General features: G+C 42.5%; 1 protein-coding gene across 2 annotated transcripts in view; it reads right to left on the bottom strand.

The window, feature by feature from the left end:
* The window catches only part of LCORL (ligand dependent nuclear receptor corepressor like), a 675,371-nt gene that overhangs the window by 242,911 nt on the left and 404,727 nt on the right, over positions 1-27,733 (bottom strand). The window contains exon 7 of one of the 2 annotated variants that reach the window (XM_053704103.1): positions 25,512-27,733. This exon is cut by the window's right edge and continues 1,043 nt beyond it. The exons of the other annotated variant lie outside the window; for it this stretch is intronic. The gene's annotated coding sequence lies outside the window, so the exon portion shown is untranslated. Of the gene's footprint in view, positions 1-25,511 lie in introns of those variants that run through there. 2 annotated transcript variants of the gene reach the window in all.

The following is a 27,733-nucleotide window of genomic DNA, read 5'->3' as shown; positions in this document are numbered from 1 at the left end:
TTAACTTCTAGACAAATTCAAGCTGAACTTCAGGCAGAGGGTACAAATGTGTCAGCTTGCACTATACGTCGCCATCTGAATAAAAAAGGACGCTATGGTAGGAGACCCAGGAGGACCCCACTGCTGACATAGAAACATAAAAAAGCCACATTGGAGTTTGCCAAAACTTACCTAAGGAAGCCAAAATCCTTTAGGGAGAATGTGCTGTGGACAGACGAAACATTACAGCTTTTTTGTAAAGCCGATCATTCTGTTTTCAGAAAAAGAAATGAGGCTTTTAAAGAAAATAATACAGTTCCTACAGTCAAACATAGTGGTTCACTGTTGTTTTGGGGTTGCTTTGATGCTTCATGCACTGGATGTCTTAACTGTGTGGATGGCATTATGAAATCTGAAGACTACCAAAGAATTCTGTGGTGCAATGTAGGACACAGTGTTAGAAAGTTGGGTCATGGGTCTTACAGCAGGACAATGACCCAAAGCACACGTCAAAAAGCACCCAGAAATGGTTTAAGGCAAAGCGCTGGAGGACTAAATGAGCAATGAGTCTATATCTCAATCGCAAAGAGCACCTGCAGAGAGATCTAAGAAGAAACCCCAGTCTACTAAAATTGATTTAGACAAGGCGTTGCACCAATAATATGCCGCACTTGCTACTGTGGCAATACAAACTGCAGGTTGCCATTGAAGACCTTGATGAACATACATCTTTTTCAAATAAGCTTCCAGCTTTCTGTCCATGGATCCTTAAAAGGAGCAGCTGTCCTCTATAGGGATCGTAGTTCTCTTAGCCAGAGTAGAAATAGCCCCTTTTACTTTAGGCACCGTGCGCCAAGAATCTTTAATGTCAGCAATAGAAAAACATCTTTTTAAATACAGGAGACGGGGAGAAAGGAGACCCTGGCTTCTCCCATTCCTGTAAAATAATTTCTGTCCCATGGTCTGGGACAGGAAAAACTTCCACAGAGGAAGGAACATCATAGCATTTATTAAGTTTACTAGACTTCTTAGGGTTGACAACGACAGAAGTATCTGAGTCCTCCAAAGTAGCCAATACCTCCTTTAACAGTACACAAAGGTATTCAAGCTTAAATCTGAAGTTTACTTCTTCAGTATCAGATGAAGGAATAATACTGTCCGAATCTGAGATTTCACAATCTGAGATTTCACAATCAGAGGCTACAGACATATCCTACTCATCCGACTTATGAGGGAGGGAAACCTGCATAGCAGTAGGAGGAACAGAATCCTTAATACCTGAATGTCTAATTTTCCTCTTGCGGTTTCCCAACATAGGAAAAAACATAATTTATGCTTACCTGATAAATTTATTTCTCTTATAGTGTATCCAGTCCACGGATCATCCATTACTTGTGGGATATTCTCCTTCCCAACAGGAAGTTGCAAGAGGATCACCCACAGCAGAGCTGCTATATAGCTCCTCCCCTCACTGCCATATCCAGTCATTCGACCGGAACAAGCTGAGAAAGGAGAAACCATAGGGTGCAGTGGTGACTGTAGTTTAATTAAAATTTAGACCTGCCTGAAAAGGACAGGGCGGGCCGTGGACTGGATACACTACAAGAGAAATACATTTATCAGGTAAGCATAAATTATGTTTTCTCTTGTATCCAGTCCACGGATCATCCATTACTTGTGGGATACCAATACCAAAGCTAAAGTACACGGATGATGGGAGGGACAAGGCAGGAACTTAAACGGAAGGAACCACTGCCTGTAGAACCTCTCTCCCAAAAACAGCCTCCGAAGAAGCAAAAGTATCAAATTTGTAAAAATTTGGAAAAAGTATGAAGGGAAGACCAAGTTGCAGCCTTGCAAATCTGTTCAACAGAGGCCTCATTTTTAAAGGCCCAGGTGGAAGCCACAGCTCTAGTAGAATGAGCTGTAATCCTTTCAGGAGGCTGCTGTCCAGCAGTCTCATAAGCTAAACGGATTATACTCTGAAGCCAAAAAGAAAGAGAGGTTGCCGAGGCCTTCTGACCTCTCCTCTGTCCAGAGTAAACAACAAACAGGTTAGATGTTTGGCGAAAATCTTTAGTAGCCTGTAAGTAAAACTTCAAGGCACGGACTACTTATAGATTATGCAAAAGACGTTCCTTCTTTGAAGAAGAGTTAGGACATAATGATGGAACAACAATCTCTTGATTGATATTCTTGTTAGAAACCACCTTAGGTAAAAACCCAGGTTTTGTACGCAGAACAACTTTATCTGAATGAAAGATCAGATAAGGAGAATCACAATGTAAGGCAGATAACTCCAAGACTCTTCGAGCCGAGGAAATAGCCATCAGAAAAAGAACTTTCCATGAAAGAAGTTTGATATCAATAGAATGAAGGGGTTCAAACGGAACCCCTTGAAGAACTTTAAGAACCAAGTTTAAGCTCCATGGAGGAGCAACAAGTTTAAACACAGGCTTAATTCTAACTAAAACCTGACAAAATGCCTGAACGTCTGGAACTTCTGCCAGACGCTTGTGTAAAAGAATAGACAGAGCAGAAATCTGTCCCTTTAAAGAACTAGCTGATAATCCTTTGTCCAAACCCTCTTGGAGGAAGGACAATATCCTAGGAATCCTAACCCTACTCCATGAGTAATTCTTGGATTCACACCAATGAAGATATTTACGCCATATCTTGTGGTAAATTTTCCTGGTGACAGGCTTTCGTGCCTGTATTAAGGTATCAATTACTAACTCAGAGAAGCCACGCTTTGATAGGATCAAGCGTTCAATCTCCATGCAGTCAGTCTCAGAGAAAGTAGATTCGGATGATTGAAAGGACCTTGTATTAGAAGGTCTTGTCTCAGAGGCAGAGGTGGAAAGGATGACATGTCCACTAGGTCTGCATACCAGGTCCTGCGTGGCCACGCAGGCGCTATCAATATCACCAATGCTCTTTCCTATTTGATTTTGGCAATCAGACGAGGGAGCAGAGGAAACGGTGAAAACACATAAGCCAGGTTGAAGAAACAAGGCGCTGCTAGAGCATCTATCAGTGCCGCTTCTGGGTCCCTGGACCTGGATCCGTAACAAGGAAGCTTGGCGTTCTGGCGAGACGCCATGAGATCCAATTCTGGTTTGCCCCAACGGAGAACCAATTGAGCAAACACCTCCGGATGGAGTTCCCATTCCCCCGGATGAAAAGTCTGACGACTTCGAAAATCCGCCTCCCAGTTCTCTACACCTGGGATATGGATCGCTGACAGGTGGCAAGAGTGAGTCTTTGCCCAGCGAATTATCTTGGAGACTTCTGACATCGCTAGGGAACTCCTGGTTCCCCCTTGATGGTTGATGTAAGCCACAGTCGTGATGTTGTCCGACTGAAATCTGATGAACCTCAGTGTTGCTAGCTGAGGCCAAGCCAGAAGAGCATTGAATATTGCTCTTAACTCAAGAATATTTATTGGGAGGAGTTTCTCCTCCTGAGTCCATGAACCCTGAGCCTTCAGGGAGTTCCAGACTGCACCCCAACCTAGAAGGCTGGCATCTGTTGTTACAATTGTCCAATCTGGTCTGCGAAAGGTCATACCCTTGGACAGATGGGCCCGAGATAACCACCAGAGAAGAGAATCTCTGGTTTCCTGATCCAGATTTAGTAGAGGGGACAAATCTGTGTAATCCCCATTCCACTGACTGAGCATGTATAATTGCAGCGGTCTGAGATGCAGGCGCGCAAATGGCACTATGTCCATCACCGCTACAATTAAGCCGATTACTTTACATGCACTGAGCCACCGTGGGGCGCGGAATGGAGTGAAGAACACGGCAAGCATTTAGAAGTTTTGATAACCTGGACTCCGTCAGGTAAATTTTCATTTCTACAGAATCTATCAGAGTCCCTAGGAAGGAAACCCTCGTGAGAGGAGATAGAGAACTCTTTTCTTCGTTCACTTTCCACCCATGCGACCTCAGGAATGCCAGAACTATCTCTGTATGAGATTTGGCAATTTGATAGCTTGACGCCTGTATCAGGATATCGTCCAGGTAAGGAGCCACCGCTATGCCTCGCGGTCTTAGGACCGCCAGAAGTGAGCCCAGAACCTTTGTAAAAATTCTTGGGCTGTAGCCAACCCGAATGGAAGAGCTACAAATTGGTAATGCCTGTCTAGAAAGGCAAACCTCAGGAACTGATGATGATTCTTGTGAATCGGAATGTGAAGGTAGGCATCCTTTAGGTCCACTGTGGTCATGTACTGACCCTCTTGGATCATGGGTAAAATGGTTCGAATAGATTCCATCTTGAATGACGGAACTCTGAGGAATTTGTTTAGGATCTTTAAATCCAAAATTGGTCTGAAGGTTCCCTCTTTTTTGGGAACCACAAACAGATTTGAATAAAATCCCTGTCCTTGTTCCGTCCGCGGAACTGGATGGATCACTCCCATTACAAGGAGATCTTGTACGCAGCTTAGGAATGCCTCTTTCTTTATCTGGTTTGCAGATAATCTTGAAAGGTGAAATCTCCCTTGCGGAGGAGAAGCTTTGAAGTCCAAAAGATATCCCTGAGATATTATCTCCAACGCCCAGGGATCCTGAACATCTCTTGCCAACGCCTGGGCGAAGAGAGAGTGTCTGCCCCCTAACTAGATCCGTTGTCGGATAGGGGGCCGCTCCTTCATGCTGTCTTAGAGGCAGCAGCAGGCTTTCTGGCCTGCTTGCCCTTGTTCCAGGACTGGTTAGGTTTCCAGGCCTGCTTGGATTGAGCAAAAGTTCCCTCTTGTTTTGAAGCAGAGGAAGTTGATGCTGCCCCTGCCTTGAAATTTCGAAAGGCATGAAAATTAGACTGTTTGGCCTTTGATTTGGCCCTGTCCTGAGGAAGGGTATGACCCTTACCTCCAGTAATGTCAGCAATAATTTCTTTCAAACCAGGCCCGAATAAGGTCTGCCCCTTGAAAGGAATGTTGAGTAATTTAGACTTTGAAGTCACGTCAGCTGACCAGGATTTGAGCCATAGCGCCCTACACGCCTGGATGGCGAATCCGGAATTCTTAGCCGTTAGTTTAGTCAAATGAACAATGGCATCAGAAACAAATGAGTTAGCTAGCTTAAGAGTTCTAAGCTTGTCAACAATTTCAGTCAATGGAGCTGTATGGATGGCCTCTTCCAGGGCCTCAAACCAGAATGCCGCTGCAGCAGTGACAGGCGCAATGCATGCAAGGGGCTGTAAAATAAAACCTTGTTGAATAAACATTTTCTTAAGGTAACCTTTTAATTTTTTATCCATTGGATCTGAAAAAGCACAACTTTCCTCAACCGGGATAGTGGTACGCTTTGCTAAAGTAGAAACTGCTCCCTCCACCTCAGGGACAGTCTGCCATAAGTCCTGTGTAGTGGCATCTATTGGAAACATTTTTCTAAATATAGGAGGTGGGGAAAAGGGCACACCGGGCCTATCCCACTCCTTACTAATAATTTCTGTAAGCCTTTTAGGTATTGGAAAAACATCAGTACTCACCGGCACTGCAATTGTGTCACAGTCATTCAGAGCAGCTAATACCTCCCCAAGCAATACACGGAGGTTCTCAAGCTTAAATTTAAAATTAGAAATCTATCAGGTCTCCCCGATTCAGAGACGTCACCCACAGACTGAAGCTCTCCGTCCTCAGGTTCTGCATGTTGTGACGCAGTATCAGACATGGCTCTTACAGCATCTACGCGCTCTGTATCTCGTCTAAACCCAGAGCTATCGCGCTTGCCTCTCAATTCAGGCAATCTGGATAATACCTCTGACAGGGTATTATTCATGATTGCAGCCATGTCCTGCAAAGTAATCGCTATGGGCGTCCCTGATTTACTTGGCGCCATATTAGCGTGCGTCCCTTGAGCGGGAGGCGAAGGGTCCGACACGTGGGGAGAGTTAGTCGGCATAACTTCCCCCTCAACAGACCCCTCTGGTGACAATTCTTTTATAGATAAAGACTGATCTTTACTGTTTAAGGTGAAATCAATACATTTAGTATACATTCTACTATGGGGCTCCACCCTGGCTTTTAAACATAATGAACAAGTATCCTCTGTTTCAGACATGTTTGTACAGACTAGCAATGAGACTAGCAAGCTTGGAAAACACTTTAAAGCAAGTTAACAAGCAATATAAAAAATGTTACTGTGCCTTTAAGAGAAACAAATTTTGACAAACCCCTCTGAAGTCACCTCACTCCTCAGAATATGTGAGAACGGCAGTGGATCTTAGTTACTTCTGCTAAGATCATAGAAATCACAGCAGCTTCTTCTTCTAATGCTGCCTGAGATGAAACAGTACACTCCGGTACCATTTAAAAATAACAAACTTTTGATTGAAGTTAAAAAACTAACTATAATACACCACTCTCCTCTTACTACGTCCATTTTTGTTGAGAGTTGCAAGAGAATGACTGCATATGGCAGTGAGGGGAGGAGCTATATAGCAGCTCTGCTGTGGGTGATCCTCTTGCAACTTCCTGTTGGGAAGGAGAATATCCCACAAGTAATGGATGATCCGTGGACTGGATACACTTAACAAGAGAAACAGATAACACCGCAGAATATAGCTGTGCATCAAAACCTGCAGGCAAATAAACTCCTCCAGGAGGCTGAGAGAAACTGCAGGGCACTGTATGTGACGCCATAGAGGCTTGGGACGTCTGAGGAGAAAGCTGTGGCATTGCCTGAACAGCATCATCCTGAGATACATTGGGTTCAGCGGGCAATAATTTATCTTTAAATTGAAGTCTACTAGCTAAGCATGCAGCACAGAATCGCATAGGCAAAACAATTTGTGCCTCTAGGCATAACAAGCATTTGTCAAATGACAGAGTATTCTATGTCCATAATACAGAATAAAAAAAACAAAATTTATGCTTACCTGATAAATTTATTTCTTTTGTGGTTTATCCAGTCCACGGATTCATCCACTACTTGTGGGATATTCTCCTTCCCAACAGGAAGCTGTAAGAGGATCACCCACAGCAGAGCTGACTATATAGCTCCTCCCCTAATTGCCACCACCCAGTCATTAGACCGAAGACAAGCAAGAGAAAGGAGAAACTATAGGGTGCAGTGGTGACTGTAGTTTAAAAATTAAAAAAACACCTGCCTTAAAATGACAGGGCGGGCCGTGGACGGGATACACCACAAGAGAAATAAATTTATCAGGTAAGCATAAATTTTGTTTTCTCTTGTAAGGTGTATCCAGTCCACGGACTCATCCATTACTTGTGGGATACCAATACCAAAGCTATAGGACACGGATGAAGGGAGGGACAAGGCAGGCGCTTAAACGGAAGGCACCACTGCCTGTAAGACCTTTCTCCCAAAAATACCCCCCGAAGAAGCAAAAGTATCAAATTTGTAGAATTTAGAAAAAGTATGAAGCGAAGACCAAGTCGCCGCCTTACAAATCTGTTCAACAGAAGCCTCATTTTTAAAGGCCCATGTGGAAGCCACCGCTCTAGTGGAATGAGCTGTAATTCTTACAGGAGGCTGCTGGCCAGCAGTCTCATAAGCTAAGCGGATTATACTTCTTAACCAAAAAGAAAGAGAAGTTGCTGAAGCCTTTTGGCCTTTCCTCTGTCCAGAGTAGACAACAAACAATGCAGATGTTTGACGAAAATCTTTAGTAGCTTGTAAATAAAACTTTAAAGCACGAACCACGTTAACATTGTGTAATAGACGCTCCTTCTTTGAGGGAGGATTAGGACACGGTGACGGAACAACAATCTCTTGATTGATATTCTTATTGGATACCAACTTAGGAAGAAACCCAGGTTTGGTACGCAAAACTACCTTATCTGCATGGAAGATCAGATAAGGGGAATCACACTGCAAGGCAGATAACTCTGAAACTCTTCGAGCCGAAGAGATAGCTACCAAAAACAGAACTGTCCAAGATAAAAGCTTGAAATCTATGGAATGCCGAGGTTCAAACGGAACCCCTTGAAGAACTTTAAGAACTAAATTTAAACTCCATGGCGGAGCAACAGGTTTAAACACAGGCTTGATTCTAACTAAAGCCTGACAAAATGCCTGAACGTCTGGAACATCCGCCAGACGCTTGTGCAAAAGAATAGACAGAGCAGAAATCTGTCCCTTTAAGGAACTAGCTGACAATCCCTTCTCCAATCCTTCTTGGAGAAAAGGCAATATTCCTGGGAATCCTGACTTTACTCCATGAGTAACCCTTGGATTCACACCAATGAAGATATTTACATCATATCTTATGATAGATTTTCCTGGTGACAGGCTTTCATGCCTGAATTAAGGTATCAATGACCAACTCGGAAAAACCACGTTTTGACAAAATAAGATTTGGATGTTTGAAGGGACCTTGAAGTAGAAGGTCCTGCCTCAGCGGCAGAGTCCAAGGTGGAAAGAATGACATGTCCACCAGATCTGCGTACCAAGTCCTGCGTGGCCACGCAGGAGCTATCAAAATCACCGAAGCTCTCTCCTGCTTGATCTTGGCAATCAGACGAGGGAGCAGAGGAAACGGTGGAAACACATAAGCCAGGTTGAAAGACCAAGGCACTGCTAGAGCATCTATCAGCGCTGCCTTGGGATCCCTGGCCCTGAACCCGTAACAAGGAAGCTTGGCGCTCTGACGAGACGCCATGAGATCCAGTTCTGGTTTGCCCCAAAGTTGAATCAACTGTGCAAACACCTCCGGATGGAGTTCCCACTCCCCCGGATGAAAAGTCTGTCGACTTAGAAAATCCGCCTCCCAGTTCTCTACTCCTGGGATATGGATAGCTGATAGATGGCAAGAGTGAACCTCTGCCCATAGAATTATTTTTGAAACCTCCAACATTGCTAGGAAACTCTTTGTTCCCCATTGATGGTTGATGTAAGCTACAGTCGTGATGTTGTCCGACTGAAATCTGATGAACCGGACCGCAGCTAGCTGAGGCCAAGCCTGAAGAGCATTGAATATCGCTCTTAGTTCCAGAATGTTTATCGGAAGGAGTGCCTCCTCCTGAGTCCACAAGCCCTGAGCCTTCAGGGAGTTCCAGACTGCACCCCAGCCCAGAAGGCTGGCATCTGTCGTTACTATTGTCCAATCTGGCCTGCGGAAGGTCATACCCTTGGACAGATGGACCCGAGATAACCGCCAGAGAAGAGAATCCCTGGTCTCTTGATCCAGATTTAGTAGAGGGGACAAATCTGTGTAATCCCCATTCCACTGACTGAGCATGCAGAGTTGCAGCGGTCTGAGATGTAGGCGGGCAAACGGCACTATGTCCATTGCCGCTACCATTAAGCCGATTACTTCCATACACTGAGCCACTGAAGGGCGAGAAGTAGAATAAAGAACACGGCAGGAATTTAGAAGTTTTGACAACCTGGCCTCTGTCAGGTAAATCTTCATTTCTACAGAATCTATCAGAGTTCCTAGGAAGGAAACTCTTGTAAGAGGGGATAGAGAACTTTTTTCTTCGTTAACTTTCCACCCATGCGACCTCAGAAATGCCAGAACAATGTCCGTGTGAGACCTGGCAACTTGAAAAGTCGACGCCTGTATCAGAATGTCGTCTGAGTAAGGGGCTACTGCTATAGCCTGCGGCCTTAGGACCGCTAGAAGGGACCCTAGAACCTTTGTAAAGATTCTTGGTGCCGTGGCCAAACCGAAGGGAAGATCCACAAACTGGTAGTGCCTGTATTGGCCCTCCTGGATCATAGGAAGGATAGTTCGAATAGTCTCCATCTTGAAGGTTGGGACTCTGAGAAATTTGTTTAAGATCTTGAGATCTAAGATTGGTCTGAATGTTCCCTCTTTCTTGGGAACAACAAACAGATTTGAATAAAAGCCCAGTCCCTGTTCCTCCTGCGGAACTGGGTGGATCACTCCCATAACTAGGAGGTCTTGAACACAATGTAAGAATGCTTCTCTCTTTATCTGGTTTGCGGATAAAAGTTAGAGATGAAATCTCCCTTTTGGGGGAGAGGTTTTGAATTCCAGAAGATAACCCTTGGACACAATTTCCAATGCCCAGGGATCCTGGACATCTCTTGCCCAAGCCTGGGCAAAGAGACAGAGTCTGCCCCCTACTAGATCCGTTTCCGGATCGGGGGCTGCTCCTTCATGCTGTCTTCGAGGCAGCAGCAGGCTTCTTGGCCTGTTTCCCCTTGTTCCAAGCCTGGTTAGGTCTCCAGACCGGCTTAGACTGGGAAAAAGTTCCCTCTTGTTTTGTGTTGGAGGAAGTTGAAGCTGCGCCACTCTTGAAGTTTCGAAAGGGCCGAAAACTAGACTGTTTGGTCCTTAATTTGTTGGACCTGTGCTGAGGAAGGGCGTGACCTTTTCCTCCAATGATGTCAGAAATGATCTCCTTCAGTCCAGGCCCGAATAGGATCTGTCCTTTGAAGGGAATGTTGAGAAGTTTAGACTTTGAAGTCACGTCAGCTGACCAGGATTTAAGCCATAGCGCCCTACGCGCCTGAATAGCAAAACCTGAATTTTTAGCCGTTAGCTTGGTTAAATGAACAACGGCATCAGAAACAAATGAATTGGCTAGCTTAAGGGCCCTAAGCTTGTCAATAATATCTTCCAACGGGGTTTCAACCTGTAGAACCTCCTCTAGGGACTCAAACCAGAAAGCCGCGGCAGCAGTGACTGGGGCAATGCATGCAAGAGGCTGGAGAATAAAACCTTGTTGAATAAAAATTTTCTTAAGGTAACCCTCTAATTTTTTATCCATTGGATCTAGAAAAGCACAACTGTCCTCGACAGGGATAGTGGTACGCTTAGCTAGAGTAGAAACTGCTCCCTCCACCTTAGGGACCGTCTGCCATAAGTCCCGTGTAGCGGCGTCTATAGGAAACATCTTTTTAAAAACAGGAGGGGGAGAGAATGGTACACCTGGTCTATCCCATTCCTTAGTAATATTTTCAGAAAACCTTTTAGGGATTGGAAAAACATAAGTGTAAGTAGGTACTGCATAGTATTTATCCAATCTACATAATTTCTCTGGGACTACAATAGTGTCACAGTCGTCCAGAGTTGCTAAAACTTCCCTGAGCAATACGCGGAGGTGTTCAAGCTTAAATTTAAATGTAGACATATCAGAATCAGATTGAAGTATCTTCCCTGAATCAGAAAAATCACCCACAGATTGAAGCTCCCCTGCTTCAGCTTCATTATATTGTGAGGGTGTATCAGAGATAGCTACTAAAGCATCAGAGAGCTCTGTATTTATTCTAGTCCCAGAGCTGTCTCGCTTTCCTTGCAATACTGGCAGTTTAGATAATACCTCTGTAAGGGTATGATTCATAACTGCCGCCATGTCTTGCAAGGTATACGCAATGGGCGCGCTAGATGTACTTGGCGTCCCCTGAGCGGGATTTATAGGATCTGACACGTGGGGAGAGTTAGACGGCATAACTTCCTCCTTGTCAATTTCTTCTGGTGATAAATTTTTTAAAGCCAGAATATGGTCTTTGTAATCTATAGTAAAATCAGTGCATTTGGTACACATTCTAAGAGGGGGTTCCACAATGGCTTCTAAACATAATGAACAATGAGTTTCCTCTATGTCAGACATGTTTAAACAGACTAGTAATGAGACCAGCAAGCTTGGAAAACACTTTAACTGAGAACAAGCAAAAAATAAAAACGGTACTGTGCCTTTAAGAGAAAAAAACAATCACAGAAACTGCTAAAACAGTGAAAAAAGCAGTAAATCTTACGAAAATTTTTACAGTGTGTATAATAGGCTGAAAGAGCATTGCACCCACTTGCAAATGGATGATTAACCCCTTAGTTTCAAAACCGGATCAAAAAAACGATATAAACGTTTTTAAACAGTCACAACAAACTGCCACAGCTCTACTGTGGCCCTACCTGCCCATACAACGACTTTGGAAGGCACAAAAACCCCTTAGAGAGGTCCTATATGTTCAGGGGACTCCTTCAGGGAAGCTGGATGTCTCAAGCTGCAAAAACTAATGGAAAACAGGCCCCTCCCAACCTGTACTCACAGTGAGAGGGCCTTAAAAAACTATCCCTAGGCAAAATCTATTCAGCCATGTGGAAAAACTGGGCCCCAGAATAAAGTTTTATCACCAATATGAAATAAACGTTTATACACCTCAAGCAAACATATCTATTCAGTAATGTGAGTAAATAATAAAAATATTACCCTTTACAGCAAGCATGATACCAGTCGTTATTAAATCACTGTAATCAGGCTTACCTTAAATAAATCAGGCACTGTCAGCATTTTCTAGCTTATCTCTCTAGAAAAATTTAAAACTGCACATACCTCAGAGCAGGAGACCCTGTACGCTATTCTCCCAGCTGAAGTTAACCATCTCTTCAGTTATGTGTGAGAACAGCAATGGATCTTAGTTACAACCTGCTAAGATCATCAAAGACCACAGGCAGACTCTTCTTCAACTTTCTGCCTGAGGCTAAAATAGTACAACTCCGGTACCATTTGAAAATAACAAACTTTTGATTGAAGATAAACTACATTAATGCACCACATCTCTCTAGCTGCTTCCCTTGTCGAGAGCTGCAAGAGAATGACTGGGAGGTGGCAGTTAGGGGAGGAGCTATATAGACAGCTGTGGGTGATCCTCTTGCAGCTTCCTGTTGGGAAGGAGAATATCCCACAAGTAATGGATGAATCCGTGGACTGGATACACCTTACAAGAGAAATCAATTTTTGAAATACACTGTCACTTTAAGAATTTTTAATACCACAGCCGCTTAACGTTATGCAAAAATTCTTTAAAATAATAAACCAATCAGGCACCCTACACCTCAGACAGGCTGAGGTGCCTTACCGTAACACACACAATTTGGCTGCCAGAAGTCTCTAAAACAATCGTATAGTAGATCGACACTGAAGAGACTGAAATTCAATGACGCTGCGCCGCTCCGTAAATATCCAACAGCAGAGAGAAGTCACATGACCAGCAGAGAGAGGAAACTATACAGCAAATAAAAGGCACGCGTTTCCCTCTGCCTACAACATAAGATGCAAGTAGCTGCAGCTGGTTTAAAACTCAAGCAGTTTGTCAGTTAGCCTGTTCTAGGTAAGCAAGCAAAGAAAACCAACTGCCAAATTTTAAGTTTATACATAAATCCCTGAATAAAACATAAGCCACCCACATACTAATAAAGAGTTTCAACAATATTAGCCCAAAGAGGGAAAACGTCCCAATAAAGGGAAGATTAACCCATTGTCTCAACATACATAATGTGTGTGCCCACTGCCAAAGAAAATCCTGTATAAAGGGAATTAAAAAATGTCCCTATCTACTGCATATGACATTCTTCTGAAGTGCAAGTCTCCAAGACCTGGAAGACAAAAGCACTTACCTGTAGTCTAGCTGTCCGGCTGGTTATCACAAGAGAACATGCAGTCTGAATTTATAAAGCAGCATTCATCAGACCGCTGCTTCCCTAACCTCTTCGCCAGCTCTTAGATGATGAATTTCAATCTCCCTGATCTCTTCCTATCAGGGAGATTGACAGCTCCTGCCTACACGTGATTGGCTGTGTGCGGACAGGGGGCTGCGTTGCACAAGAGCACAAAGTTGCGTTCTTGTGCAATGCTGAATTCTGGCAGCGGAATTTAGCCCGCCAAAGGCGAGCTACGGCTGATAGGGGCGCGTATGTGGGCCCCAGTCCACCGCAGCTTCATAAATCGACCCCTATGTATACAAAAATTTACATAGAATTTTCCTTAGGTTGCATGTTAAAGATGTATTATGGACATGTAAATTTTGGCTAAATGACATAAGCTACTGTTTACATCCACTCTCCAAGCTCTCCCTATTTTATAGATGCAACCTATTTCAAAAACAGAATTTATGCTTACCTGATAAATTTCTTTCTCCAACGGTGTGTCCGGTCCACGGCGTCATCCTTACTTGTGGGAATATTCTCTTCCCCAACAGGAAATGGCAAAGAGCAAAGCAAAAGCTGCCCATATAGCCCCTCCTCAGGCTCCGCCCCCCAGTCATTCGACCGACGGTTCGGAGAAAAAAAGGAGAAACTATAGGGTGCCGTGGTGACTGTAGTGTATAGAGAAAGAAATTTAACAAACCGGATTAAAAAAACCAGGGCGGGCCGTGGACCGGACACCGTTGGAGAAAGAAATTTATCAGGTACGCATAAATTCTGTTTTCTCCAACATTGGTGTGTCCGGTCTACGGCGTCATCCTTACTTGTGGGAACCAATACCAAAGCTTTAGGACACGGATGAAGGGAGGGAGCAAATCAGGTTACCTAAACAGAAGGAACCACGGCTTGCAAAACCTCTCTCCCAAAACTAGCCTCCGAAGAAGCAAAAAGTATCAAATTTGTAAAATTTGGCAAAAGTATGCAGAGAAGACCAAGTCGCTGCCTTACATATCTGATCAACAGAAGCCTCGTTCTTGGAGGCCCATGTGGAAGCCACAGCCCTAGTGGAGTGAGCTGTGATTCGTTCAGGAGGCTGCCGTCCGGCAGTCTCATAAGCCAATCGGATAATGCTTTTCAGCCAGAAAGAGAGGTAGCAGTAGCTTTTTGTCCTCTCCTCTTACCAGAGTAAACGACAAACAAAGATGAGGTTTGTCTAAAATCCTTTGTTGCTTCTAAATAGAACTTTAAAGCACGAACTACATCTAAATTGTGTAACAAACGTTCCTTCTTTGAAACTGGTTTCGGGCACAGAGAAGGAACAACTGTTTCCTGGTTAATATTCTTGTTGGAAACAACTTTTGGAAGAAAACCAGGCTTGGTACGCAAAACGACCTTATCTGAATGGAACACCAGATAGGGTGGATCACACTGCAAAGCAGATAATTCAGAAACTCTTCTAGCAGAAGAAATAGCAACCAAAAACAGAACTTTCCAAGATAGTAACTTGATATCTATGGAATGTAAAGGTTCAAACGGAACCCCTTGAAGAACTGAAAGAACTAAATTTAGACTCCAAGGAGGAGTCATGGGTCTGTAAACAGGCTTGATTCTGACCAAAGCCTGTACAAAAGCTTGTACATCTGGCACAGCTGCCAGGCGTTTGTGTAACAAAACAGATAAAGCAGAAATCTGTCCTTTTAGAGAACTCGCTGACAACCCTTTATCCAAACCCTCTTGGAGAAAGGAAAGAATCTTAGGAATTTTAATCTTACTCCAGGAGAATCCCTTGGATTCACACCAACAGATATATTTTTTCCATATCTTATGGTAAATCTTTCTAGTCACAGGTTTTCTGGCTTGGACCAGAGTATCTATCACTGAATTTGAAAACCCACGCTTGGATAAAATCAAGCGTTCAATTTCCAAGCAGTCAGCTGCAGAGAAACTAGATTTGGATGTTCGAATGGACCTTGTACTAGAAGATCCTGTCTCAAAGGTAGCTTCCATGGTGGAGCCGATGACATATTCACCAGGTCTGCATACCAAGTCCTGCGTGGCCACGCAGGAGCTATCAGAATCACAGAGGCCTTCTCCTGTTTGATCCTGGCTACGAGCCTGGGAAGGAGAGGAAAAGGTGGAAACACATAAGCTAGGTTGAACGACCAAGGCGCCACTAATGCATCCACTAGAGTCGCCTTGGGATCCCTGGATCTGGACCCGTAGCAAGGAACCTTTAAGTTCTGACGAGACGCCATCAGATCCATGTCTGGAATGCCCCATAATTGGGTTAACTGGGCAAAGACCTCCGGGTGGAGTTCCCACTCCCCCGGATGGAAAGTCTGACGACTCAGATAATCCGCCTCCCAGTTGTCTACTCCTGGGATGTGAATTGCAGATAGATGGCAGGAGTGATCCTCGGCCCATTTGATGATCTTGGATACCTCTCTCATCGCCAAGGAACTCTTTGTTCCTCCCTGATGGTTGATGTAAGCTACAGTCGTCATGTTGTCCGACTGGAATCTTATGAATCCGGCCTTTGCTAGTTGAGGCCAAGCCCGGAGCGCATTGAATATCGCTCTCAGTTCCAGGATGTTTATCGGGAGAAGAGACTCTTCCCGAGACCATAGACCCTGAGCTTTCAGGGAGTCCCAGACCACGCCCCAGCCTAATAGACTGGCGTCGGTCGTGACAATGACCCACTCTGGTCTGCGGAAACTCATTCCCTGAGACAGGTGATCCTGAGTCAACCACCAACGGAGTGAGTCTCTGGTTACCTGGTCTACTTGAATCTGTGGAGACAAGTCTGCATAGTCCCCATTCCACTGATTGAGCATGCACAGTTGTAATGGTCTTAGATGAATTCGAGCAAAAGGAACTATGTCCATTGCTGCAACCATCAAACCTACTACTTCCATGCACTGAGCTATGGAAGGCTGCATAATAGAGTGAAGAACTTGACAAGCGTTTAGAAGCTTTCATTTCTAAGGAATCTATTATTGTTCCCAAAAAGGGAACTCTTGTTGACGGAGACAGGGAACTCTTTTCTACGTTCACCTTCCACCCGTGAGATCTGAGAAAGGCTAGAACAATGTCTGTATGAGCCTTTGCCTTGGAAAGAGATGACGCTTGAATTAGAATGTCGTCTAGATAAGGTGCCACTGCAATGCCCCTCGGTCTTAGAACCGCTAGAAGGGACCCTAGCACCTTTGTGAAAATTCTGGGAGCAGTGGCTAAACCTAATGGAAGAGCCACGAACTGGAAATGTTTGTCCAGAAAGGCGAACCTTAGGAACTGATGATGATCTTTGTGGATAGGGATATGTAGGTACGCATCCTTTAAATCCACGGTAGTCATATATTGACCCTCCTGGATTGTAGGTAAAATTGTTTGAATGGTTTCCATTTTGAACGATGGAACTCTGAGAAATTTGTTTAGAATTTTTAAATCCAGAATTGGTCTGAAAGTTCCCTCTTTTTTGGGAACTACAAACAGGTTTGAGTAAAACCCCTGACCTTGTTCCACTGTTGGAACTGGGTGTATCACTCCCATCTTTAACAGGTCTCCTACACAATGTAAGAATGCCTGTCTCTTTATTTGGTCTGAAGATAAGCGAGACATGTGGAACCTTCCCCTTGGAGGAAGTTCCTTGAATTCTAGAAGATAACCCTGAGAGACTATTTCTAGTGCCCAGGGATCCGGAACATCTCTTGCCCAAGCCTGAGCAAAGAGAGAGAGTCTGCCCCCTACTAGATCCGGTCCCGGATCGGGGGCTACCCCTTCATGCTGTCTTGGTAGCAGCAGCAGGCTTCTTGGCCTGTTTACCCTTCTTCCAGCCTTGCATTGGTTTCCAAGCTGGCTTAGTCTGGGAAGCGTTAGCCTCTTGTCTAGAGGCTGCAGAGTTAGAAGACTGTCCGTTCCTGAAGTTACGAAAGGAACGAAAATTGGACTTATTCTTAGTCTTAAAAGGCCTATCCTGTGGGAGGGCATGGCCCTTCCCCCCAGTGATGTCTGAAATGATCTCTTTCAATTCTGGCCCAAAAAGGGTCTTACCTTTGCAAGGGATATTAAGCAATTTTGTCTTGGAAGATACATCCGCCGACCAAGACTTTAGCCAGAGCGCTCTGCGCGCCACAATTGCAAACCCTGAATTTTTCGCCGCTAATCTCGCCAATTGCAAAGCGGCATCTAAAATAAAGGAATTAGCTAACTTAAGTGCGTGAATTCTGTCCATGACTTCCTCATATGGAGTCTCCTTATTGAGCGACTTTTCTAGTTCATCGAACCAAAAACACGCCGCTGTAGTGACAGGAATAATGCACGAAATTGGTTGAAGGAGGAAACCTTGCTGAACAAAAATCTTTTTAAGCAAACCCTCCAATTTTTTATCCATAGGATCTTTGAAAGCACAATTGTGCTCAATGGGAATAGTCGTGCATTTGGCTAGCGTAGAAACTGCCCCCTCAACCTTAGGGACTGTTTGCCATGTGTCCTTCCTTGAGTCGACCATGGGGAACATTTTCTTAAATATAGGAGGTGGGACAAAAGGTATGCCTGGTTTCTCCCACTCCTTAGTCACTATGTCCGCCACCCTTTTAGGTATCGGAAAGGCATCAGGGTGCACAGGGACCTCTAGGAATTTGTCCATTTTGCACAATTTTTCTGGAATGACCAAAGAGTCACAATCATCCAGCGTAGTTAGTACCTCCTTAAGTAAGGCGCGGAGATGCTCTAACTTAAATTTAAACGTCACAACATCAGGTTCTGCCTGTTGAGAAATTCTTCCTGAATCAGAAAGTTCTCCCTCCGACAAACCCTCCCTCACTGCCACTTCTGACTGGTGTGAGGGTATGACAGATAAATTATCGTCAGCGCACTCTTGCTCTACTGTATTCAAAACTGAGCAATCACGCTTTCTTTGAAATGCTGGCATTTTGGATAAAATATTAGCTATAGAATTATCCATTACAGCCGTTAATTGTTGCATAGTAACAAGCATTGGCGCGCTAGATGTACTAGGAATCGCCTGCGTGGGCATAACTGGTATTGACACAGAAGGAGAGGATGAAGAACTATCCCCACTACCTTCATTTGAGGAATCATCTTGGGCAACCTTATTAAATGTGACAGTACTGTCCTTACTTTGTCTGGACGCCAAGGCACAATTATCACATACATTTGAAGGGGGGATCACCTTGGCCTCCATACATACAGAACATGTTCTATCTGAAGGTACAGACATGTTAGACAGGCTTATACAGGCTATTAATGCAATAAAACCGTTTTTAAACAAAACCGTTACTGTCTCTTTAAATGTTAAACAGAGCACACTTTATTTCTGAATGTGTGAAAAACTATGAAGGAAATATCCGATATTTACCAAATTTGCACCCTAGTGTCTTAATGCTTTAAAAGTATTGCACCCCAATTTTTAAGCTTGTAACCCCTTAAATGAGGAAACCGGAGTTGTTTTATCAATTAGCAATTTTAACCCACTACAGTCCCAGCCACAGCGTTTGCTGCGGCTTCACCTGTCCTTGGGGGTTATACGACACCAAAAACAGAATTTATGCTTACCTGATAAATTACTTTCTCCAACGGTGTGTCCGGTCCACGGCGTCATCCTTACTTGTGGGATATTCTCTTCCCCAACAGGAAATGGCAAAGAGTCCCAGCAAAGCTGGTCACATGATCCCTCCTAGGCTCCGCCCACCCCAGTCATTCGACCGACGGACAGGAGGAAATATATATAGGAGAAACCATATGATACCGTGGTGACTGTAGTTAGAGAAAATAATTCATCAGACCTGATTAAAAAACCAGGGCGGGCCGTGGACCGGACACACCGTTAGAGAAAGTAATTTATCAGGTAAGCATAAATTCTGTTTTCTCCAACATTGGTGTGTCCGGTCCACGGCGTCATCCTTACTTGTGGGAACCAATACCAAAGCTTTAGGACACGGATGAAGGGAGGGAGCAAATCAGGTCACCTAAACGGAAGGAACCACAGCTTGCAAAACCTCTCTCCCAAAAATAGCCTCCGAAGAAGCAAAAGTATCAAATTTGTAAAATTTGGCAAAAGTGTGCAGTGAAGACCAAGTCGCTGCCTTACATATCTGGTCAACAGAAGCCTCGTTCTTGAAGGCCCATGTGGAAGCCACAGCCCTAGTGGAGTGAGCTGTGATTCTTTCGGGAGGCTGCCGTCCGGCAGTCTCATAAGCCAATCGGATAATGCTTTTAAGCCAAAAGGAAAGAGAGGTAGAAGTCGCTTTTTGACCTCTCCTTTTACCAGAATAAACAACAAACAAGGAAGATGTTTGTCTGAAATCTTTAGTAGCCTCTAAATAGAATTTTAGAGCACGGACTACGTCCAAATTGTGTAACAAACGTTCCTTCTTTGAAACTGGATTCGGACACAAAGAAGGTACAACTATCTCCTGGTTAATATTTTTGTTAGAAACAACTTTCGGAAGAAAACCAGGCTTAGTACGCAAAACCACCTTATCTGCATGGAACACCAGATAGGGCGGAGAACACTGCAGAGCAGATAACTCTGAAACTCTTCTAGCAGAAAAAAATTGCAACTAAAAACAAAACTTTCCAAGATAGTAACTTAATATCTATGGAATGTAAAGGTTCAAACGGAACCCCTTGAAGAACTGAAAGAACTAGATTTAGACTCCAGGGAGGAGTCAAAGGTCTGTAAACAGGCTTGATCCTAACCAGAGCCTGAACAAATGCTTGAACATCTGGCACGGCTGCCAGTCTTTTGTGAAGTAAAACAGATAAAGCAGAGATCTGTACCTTTAGAGAACTTGCAGATAATCCTTTCTCCAAACCTTCTTGTAGAAAGGATAGAATCTTAGGAATTTTTATCTTGTTCCATGGGAATCCTTTGGATTCACACCAACAGATATATTTTTTCCATATTTTATGGTAAATTTTTCTAGTTACAGGCTTCCTAGCCTGAATCAGAGTATCTATTACAGAATCTGAAAACCCACGCTTTGATAAAATCAAGCGTTCAATCTCCAAGCCGTCAGTTGGAGGGAAACCAGATTCGGATGTTCGAATGGACCCTGAACAAGAAGGTCCTGTCTCAAAGGTAGCTTCCATGGTGGAGCCGATGACATATTCACCAGGTCTGCATACCAAGTCCTGCGTGGCCACGCAGGAGCTATCAAGATCACCGAGGCCCTCTCCTGATTGATCCTGGCTACCAGTCTGGGAATGAGAGGAAACGGTGGGAATACATAAGCTAGGTTGAAGGTCCAAGGTGCTACTAGTGCATCTACTAGAATCGCCTTGGGATCCCTGGATCTGGACCCGTAGCAAGGAACCTTGAAGTTCTGACGAGACGCCATCAGATCCATGTCTGGAATGCCCCATAATTGAGTTATTTGGGCAAAGATTTCCGGATGGAGTTCCCACTCCCCTGGATGGAATGTCTGACGACTCAGAAAATCCGCTTCCCAATTTTCCACTCCTGGGATGTGGATCGCAGACAAGTGGCAGGAGTGATCCTCCGCCCATTGAATTATCTTGGTCACTTCTTTCATCGCCAGGGAACTCCTTGTTCCCCCCTGATGATTGATATATGCGACGGTCGTCATGTTGTCTGATTGAAACCTTATGAATTTGGCCTTTGCTAGTTGAGGCCAAGCTCTGAGAGCATTGAATATCGCTCTCAGTTCCAGAATGTTTATAGGGAGAAGAGACTCTTCCCGAGACAATAGACCCTGAGCTTTCAGGGATTCCCAGACCGCGCCCCCGCCCACTAGACTGGCGTCGGTCGTGACAATGACCCACTCTGGTCTGCGGAAGCTCATTCCCTGTGACAGATTGTCCAGGGTCAGCCACCAACGGAGTGAATCTCTGGTCTTTTGATCTACTTGAATCATCGGAGACAAGTCTGTATAATCCCCATTCCACTGTCTGAGCATGCACAGTTGTAATGGTCTTAGATGAATTCGTGCAAAAGGAACTATGTCCATTGTTGCAACCATCAATCCTATTACTTCCATGCACTGCGCTATGGAAGGACGAGGAACAGAATGAAGTACTTGACAAGAGCTTAGAAGTTTTGATTTTCTGACCTCTGTCAGAAAAATCCTCATTTCTAAGGAATCTATTATTGTTCCCAAGAACAATCCTTTAAATCCACGGTAGTCATAAATTGACTTTCCTGGATGGTGGGTAGGATCGTTCGAATAGTTTCCATTTTGAACGATGGTACCCTGAGAAATTTGTTTAGGATCTTCAGATCCAAAATTGGTCTGAATGTTCCCTCTTTTTTGGGAACTATGAACAGATTGGAATAAAATCCCATTCCTTGTTCTCTTATTGGAACTGGATGTATCACTCCCATCTTTAACAGGTCTTCTACACAATGTAAGAATGCCTGTCTCTTTATTTGGTTTGAAGATAAGTGAGACCTGTGGAACCTTCCCCTTGGGGGTAGTTCCTTGAATTCCAGGAGATAACCTTGAGAAACTATTTCTAGCGCCCAAGGATCCTGAACATCTCTTGCCCAAGCCTGAGCAAAGAGAGAGAGTCTGCCCCCCACTAGATCCGGTCCCGGATCGGGGGCTATCCCTTCATGCTGTTTTGGTAGCAGTGGTAGGCTTCTTGGCCTGCTTACCCTTGTTCCAGCATTGGATTGGTTTCCAGGCTGGTTTGGGTTGTGAAGTATTACCCTCTTGCTTAGAGGATGCAGAATTAGAGGCTGGTCCGTTTCTGCGAAAGGGACGAAAATTAGGCTTATTTTTAGCCTTAAAAGACCTATCCTGTGGGAGGGCGTGGCCCTTTCCCCCAGTGATGTCTGAAATAATCTCTTTCAGATCTGGTCCAAATAATGTTTTACCTTTGAAAGGAATGTTAAGCAATTTTGTCTTGGAAGACACATCCGCTGACCAAGACTTTAGCCAAAGCGCTCTGCGCGCCACGATAGCAAACCCTGAATTTTTCGCCGCTAATCTAGCTAATTGCAAAGCGGCGTCTAAAACAAAAGAGTTAGCCAATTAAAGTGCTTGAACTCTGTCCATAACCTCCTCATATGAAGATTCTTTACTGAACGACTTTTCTAGTTCCTCGAACCAGAAACACGCTGCCGTAGTGACAGGAACAATGCATGAAATTGGTTGTAGAAGGTAACCTTGCTGTACAAAAATCTTTTTAAGCAAACCCTCTAATTTTTTATCCATAGGATCTTTAAAAGCACAACTGTCTTCGATAGGAATAGTAGTGCGTTTGTTTAGAGTAGAAACCGCCCCCTCGACCTTGGGGACTGTCTGCCATAAGTCCTTTCTGGGGTCGACTATAGGAAATAATTTCTTAAATATAGGGGGGGGGGGAACAAAAGGTATGCCGGGCTTTTCCCACTCTTTATTTACTATGTCCGCCACCCGCTTGGGTATAGGAAAAACGTCGGGGGGCACCGGAAACTCTAGGAACTTGTCCATCTTACATAATTTCTCTGGAATGACCAAATTGTCACAATCATCCAGAGTAGATAACACCTCCTTAAGCAGTGCGCGGAGATGTTCTAATTTAAATTTAAATGTCACAACATCAGGTTCAGCTTGATGAGAAATTTTTCCTGAATCTGAGATTTCTCCATCAGACAAAACCTCCCTCATGGCCCCTTGAGATTGGTGTGAGGGTATGTCAGAACAGTTATCATCAGCGCCCTCTTGCTCTTCAGTGTTTAAAACAGAGCAATCGCGCTTTCTCTGATAAGTAGGCATTTTGGATAAAAGATTTGCTATGGAGTTATCCATTACAGCCGTTAATTGTTGCATGGTAATAAGTATTGGCGCAATAGATGTACTAGGGGCCTCCTGTGTGGGCAAAACTGGTGTAGACACAGTAGGGGATGATGTAGTATCATGTTTACTCCCCTCATTTGAGGAATCATCTTGGGCAATATCATTATCTGTGGCATTACTGTCCTTACTTTGTTTGGACACTATGGCACAATTATCACATAAATTTAAATGGGGAGACACATTGGCTTTCATACATTTAGAACATAGCTTATCTGATGGTACAGACATGTTAAACAGGCTTAAACTTGTCAACAAAGCACAAAAAACATTTTAAAATAAAACCGTTACTGTCACTTTAAATTTCAAACTGAAAACACTTTATTACTGAATATGTGAAAAAGTATGAAGGAATTGTTCAAAAATTACCAAAATTTCACCACAGTGTCTTAAAGCATTAAAAGTATTGCACACCAAATTTCAGAGCTTTAACCCTTAAAATAACGGAACCGGAGCAGTTTTTAAATTTAACCCCTATACAGTCCCAGCTATATGCTTTGCTGAGACCCAACCAAGCCCAGAGGGGAATACGATACCAAATGACGCCTTCTAGAAGCTTTTTTTTGTGATTCTTAGATCCTCACACATGCATCTGCATGCCTTGCTCTCCAAAAACAACTGCGCAGTAATGGCGCGAAAATGAGGCACAGTCTATAACTAGAAAGGCCCCCAGACTAAAAAAGGTGTCCAACACAGTGCCTGCCGTTTTTTAAACGTTCCCCAAGATTATAATGCCAATTATTAGCTAGAATCTGTATAATATGCCCCAATAAAGCAATCGTTTTAGCCCATAAAAATGTCTACCAGTTTTTAAGCCCTTTTTTAAGCCCTTTATTCTTTTATGTTTGACTAAGAAAATGGCTTACCGGTCCCCATGAGGGGAAATGACAGCCTTCCAGCATTACATGGTCTTGTTAGAAATATGGCTAGTCATACCTTAAGCAGAAAAGTCTGCTAACTGTTTCCCCCAACTAAAGTTACTTCATCTCAACAGTCCTGTGTGGAAACAGCAATCGATTTTAGTTACTGTCTGCTAAAATCATCTTCCTCTTACAAACAGAAATCTTCATCCTTTTCTGTTTCAGAGTAAATAGTACATACCAGCACTATTTTAAAATAACAAACACTTGATAGAAGAATAAAAACTACATTTAAACACCAAAAAACTCTTAACCATCTCCGTGGAGATGTTGCCTGTGCAACGGCAAAGAGAATGACTGGGGTGGGCGGAGCCTAGGAGGGATCATGTGACCAGCTTTGCTGGGACTCTTTGCCATTTCCTGTTGGGGAAGAGAATATCCCACAAGTAAGGATGACGCCGTGGACCGGACACACCAATGTTGGAGAAATAAGCCTTCCAGGAATGTTTCTAATGGCCACCAGATCCTCTCACATGAAGCTGCATGCACTGCATCCAAAAGAAACTGCGCAATTATGGCGCGAAAATGAGGCTCTGCCTACTATAGTGAAAGGCCCTTCCTGACTGGCGCCTAAAAACGTTCCCCAATTCTAAGGTTTTTAAAAACACTTCAAATTTCATATAAATATTGAATAAAGCAATCGATTTAGCCCACAAGAGTGTCAACCAGTATATAGCCCATTAATAAGCCTTCATTTTGTTATGAGTCTAAGAAAATGGCTTACCGATCCCAAAGAGGGAAAATGACAGTCTTCTAGCATTACACAGTCTTGTTAGAAAATGGGCTAGTCATACCTTGAGCAGAAAAGTCTGCAAACTGTTCCCCCCAACTGAAGTTCTCTGGGCTCAACAGTCCTGCGTGGGAACAGCAATTGATTTTAGTTACTGCTGCTAAAATCATACTCCTCTTTTAAACAGAACTCTTCATCCTTTTCTGTTTTAGAGTAAATAGTACAAACCGGCACTATTTTAAAATAACAAACTCTTGATAGAAGAATAAAAAACTACAACTAAACACCACATACTCTTCACCATCTCTGTGGAGATGCTACTTGTTCAGAGCGGCAAAGAGAATGACTGGGGGGCGGAGCCTGAGGAGGGGCTATATGGGCAGCTTTTGCTGTGCTCTTTGCCATTTCCTGTTGGGGAAGAGAATATTCCCACAAGTAAGGATGACGCCGTGGACCGGACACACCAATGTTGGAGAAATCCATACCTTTTCTGATCCCAAGCAGTTTGGATAAAAGGTATTGTACCTGCATTAAGATCATCCAATTTATATGAACAAAGTACTAGAAACTAATGCCACATACACTAATATTATATATACATATATGTATTCATACACACACACACACATTCGTCCATTCATTCAACAGGAAAACATGTGGAAATTGCTACATTAAAGAATGGGCAAACGACACAAATTAACCAAGATGATAATACATTTGTAATGGACTAAAGTTAACACAGTGAGTATAAACCTTTTTCTCTTAACTTTATAAAAAAAAAAATTGGTGAATAAAACAATATATGCCTTTCAACATGTGAGTAATAGTAGCAAAGTACACTGCTTAAAAACCACATTACACAGCAAAGAAACCACTCAGTTCATACAATCAAGTTTAGTTTTATAACACAAAGAAAAACAGAATTACAGTACATTAACAACACAACAGTTAGATACAGGAATTTCATTAGAAAATATTGTAATAAATAATTCATGAATTATAGTGCAATTGATTTATGCATAAACATAACTCACTGTCTAGAAATCAGTTAAAATTTAACAAAATATATTTAAAAAAAAAATCAAATAAAAAAAAATAATCAAGGCAGCCACATAATAGTTTTACCAAGTTACTGTGAAATGGAAATGTGACAAATGGAAATGCTGCAATAAAAAAAGGTACACAAACAGGTATTTTACTGTAAACAACTAAACAAATTCTTAGTAAGTTAATACACCATGTAATATAAAATAGAAATGAACTACAAGAGGTTTTTTTTTGTTTTTTTTAACTATTTTCTGATCAGTAGTTTTAAAAACCAGAGGCACCTTTAATGTGTGTGTATTTTTTTTTAGTATAAAATACTCCAGAAACATTCAAATTAGCAGTACACTGAAGAGCTTGCATTTGCCTTCAAATATAGGTACACATTGTTCTGCTTTAGCAAAGTCAGTGAATCACAAGTAATGAGTGGAATTATTAGCATAGATTAGATATCCTTAGAAAAATGTAATATAATTAGGTAGTACAAAGCTATAAATAGCAAGGATGACAACTATAAAAGTAGTGAAAGTAGACTGCCTCTAATTGTATAAATCATGTGAGCAGAAGATATATTGTATAATCAACTTTAAAAAGTTGTTTACTTGCTCATATTGTAGAATGGTAGAAAATGCACTTGTCAATGTCTGAAAACGTTTTGTTTTTTTTTAAACTATAAATGTTTTAAAATAAGGAAGATGCAACAACAACAAAAATCAAGTGCATGTGTGCAAAATAAAGGTGTATAAAAACGACTTCAATTTTAATACACCGGTAATATTTATATTATGAAAATAGTGTTTTTTTAGAGGTAAAGGAAACAGTGTAATGCCTTTAATTCGGTACAGTGGAGTGATCAATGAAGGTAGCTGTAGAGTCCAAAAAAGAGGTTCCATATGTTAAAAATGATTGTTTCTCTATGTAAAAGAAAGTTCTTAACAGTGTATTTAATTTATATGATTTCCAAACACCTAAACAACCTGCACGTTTGGTTATCAGCAATAATACAATAAATAACTGAAAGAAAAAAAAAAGAAAAAAAGGTTTCTGAAAAGGGACAGCAGCAAATGTTATATTGAGGTTCATCAGTAGGAGTGTGACAACCCTTGTAAAAATATATATATATCAAAAGTTAATATCAACTAACCAGAAAGTTTAACCAAAATTTTACAAGTCTTAAGCTTATTTTGTGCACATTATGAACATGCTTTTATCCTGCATTCCAAAATAAAATTTCATAGTTTAAAATTTCCTCTTCCAAAAGTCTGTAATAAATTATTTCAATAAAGTTAAATTTTATGCTCTATAGTTTATTTAAAGTCATATTATGACCCTCTAACTACTGGTAATTGAGTTGTTTCCCCCCCACACCCCCCCCCCCATTAGTGTCTCATTAATAAATGATGTAAATAAAATTCAAGATTTTTCTTGTCTCAGTATTTTGCTTAGGTATGACTGTTGTACTAATACTGTGTTCATCCACGTACATTTTACAACTTTTTCCTCTTTAGGTAAAGTGGTTAAATATTTTTCAAAAGCATGATGTAAAACTGTAAAATTATTTTATAACTGTTTAAAATGACGTTCAAAAAATCTGATTTTTGTTTTTGCTAAACATTGGTACTACAAATACAAAATAAATGTCTAATCATGTTGTATGGTATTAACTACTAACCTAAACCCTGAATCTCTCATAATTTTAACCATACTCAAAAAGTATCAGATTTAAGTGTGCAACAAAATAATTCTGTCCACAGTGAAAACCCTGAATAAGTTATTTAAAAAGGCATGTTTGTGGTTTTTGAAACTGAAGTAAATATTCATGTTATCCAAGTTATGTTTCAGTCAGACTTGCATGTGTATTTTAATATACACAC

The sequence above is a fragment of the Bombina bombina genome, chromosome 2, assembly GCF_027579735.1.
Source record: "Bombina bombina isolate aBomBom1 chromosome 2, aBomBom1.pri, whole genome shotgun sequence".
NCBI lineage: Eukaryota > Metazoa > Chordata > Amphibia > Anura > Bombinatoridae > Bombina > Bombina bombina.
Note: the sequence above shows the minus strand (reverse complement) of the source record. Positions and strands in the feature narration are given on the sequence as shown.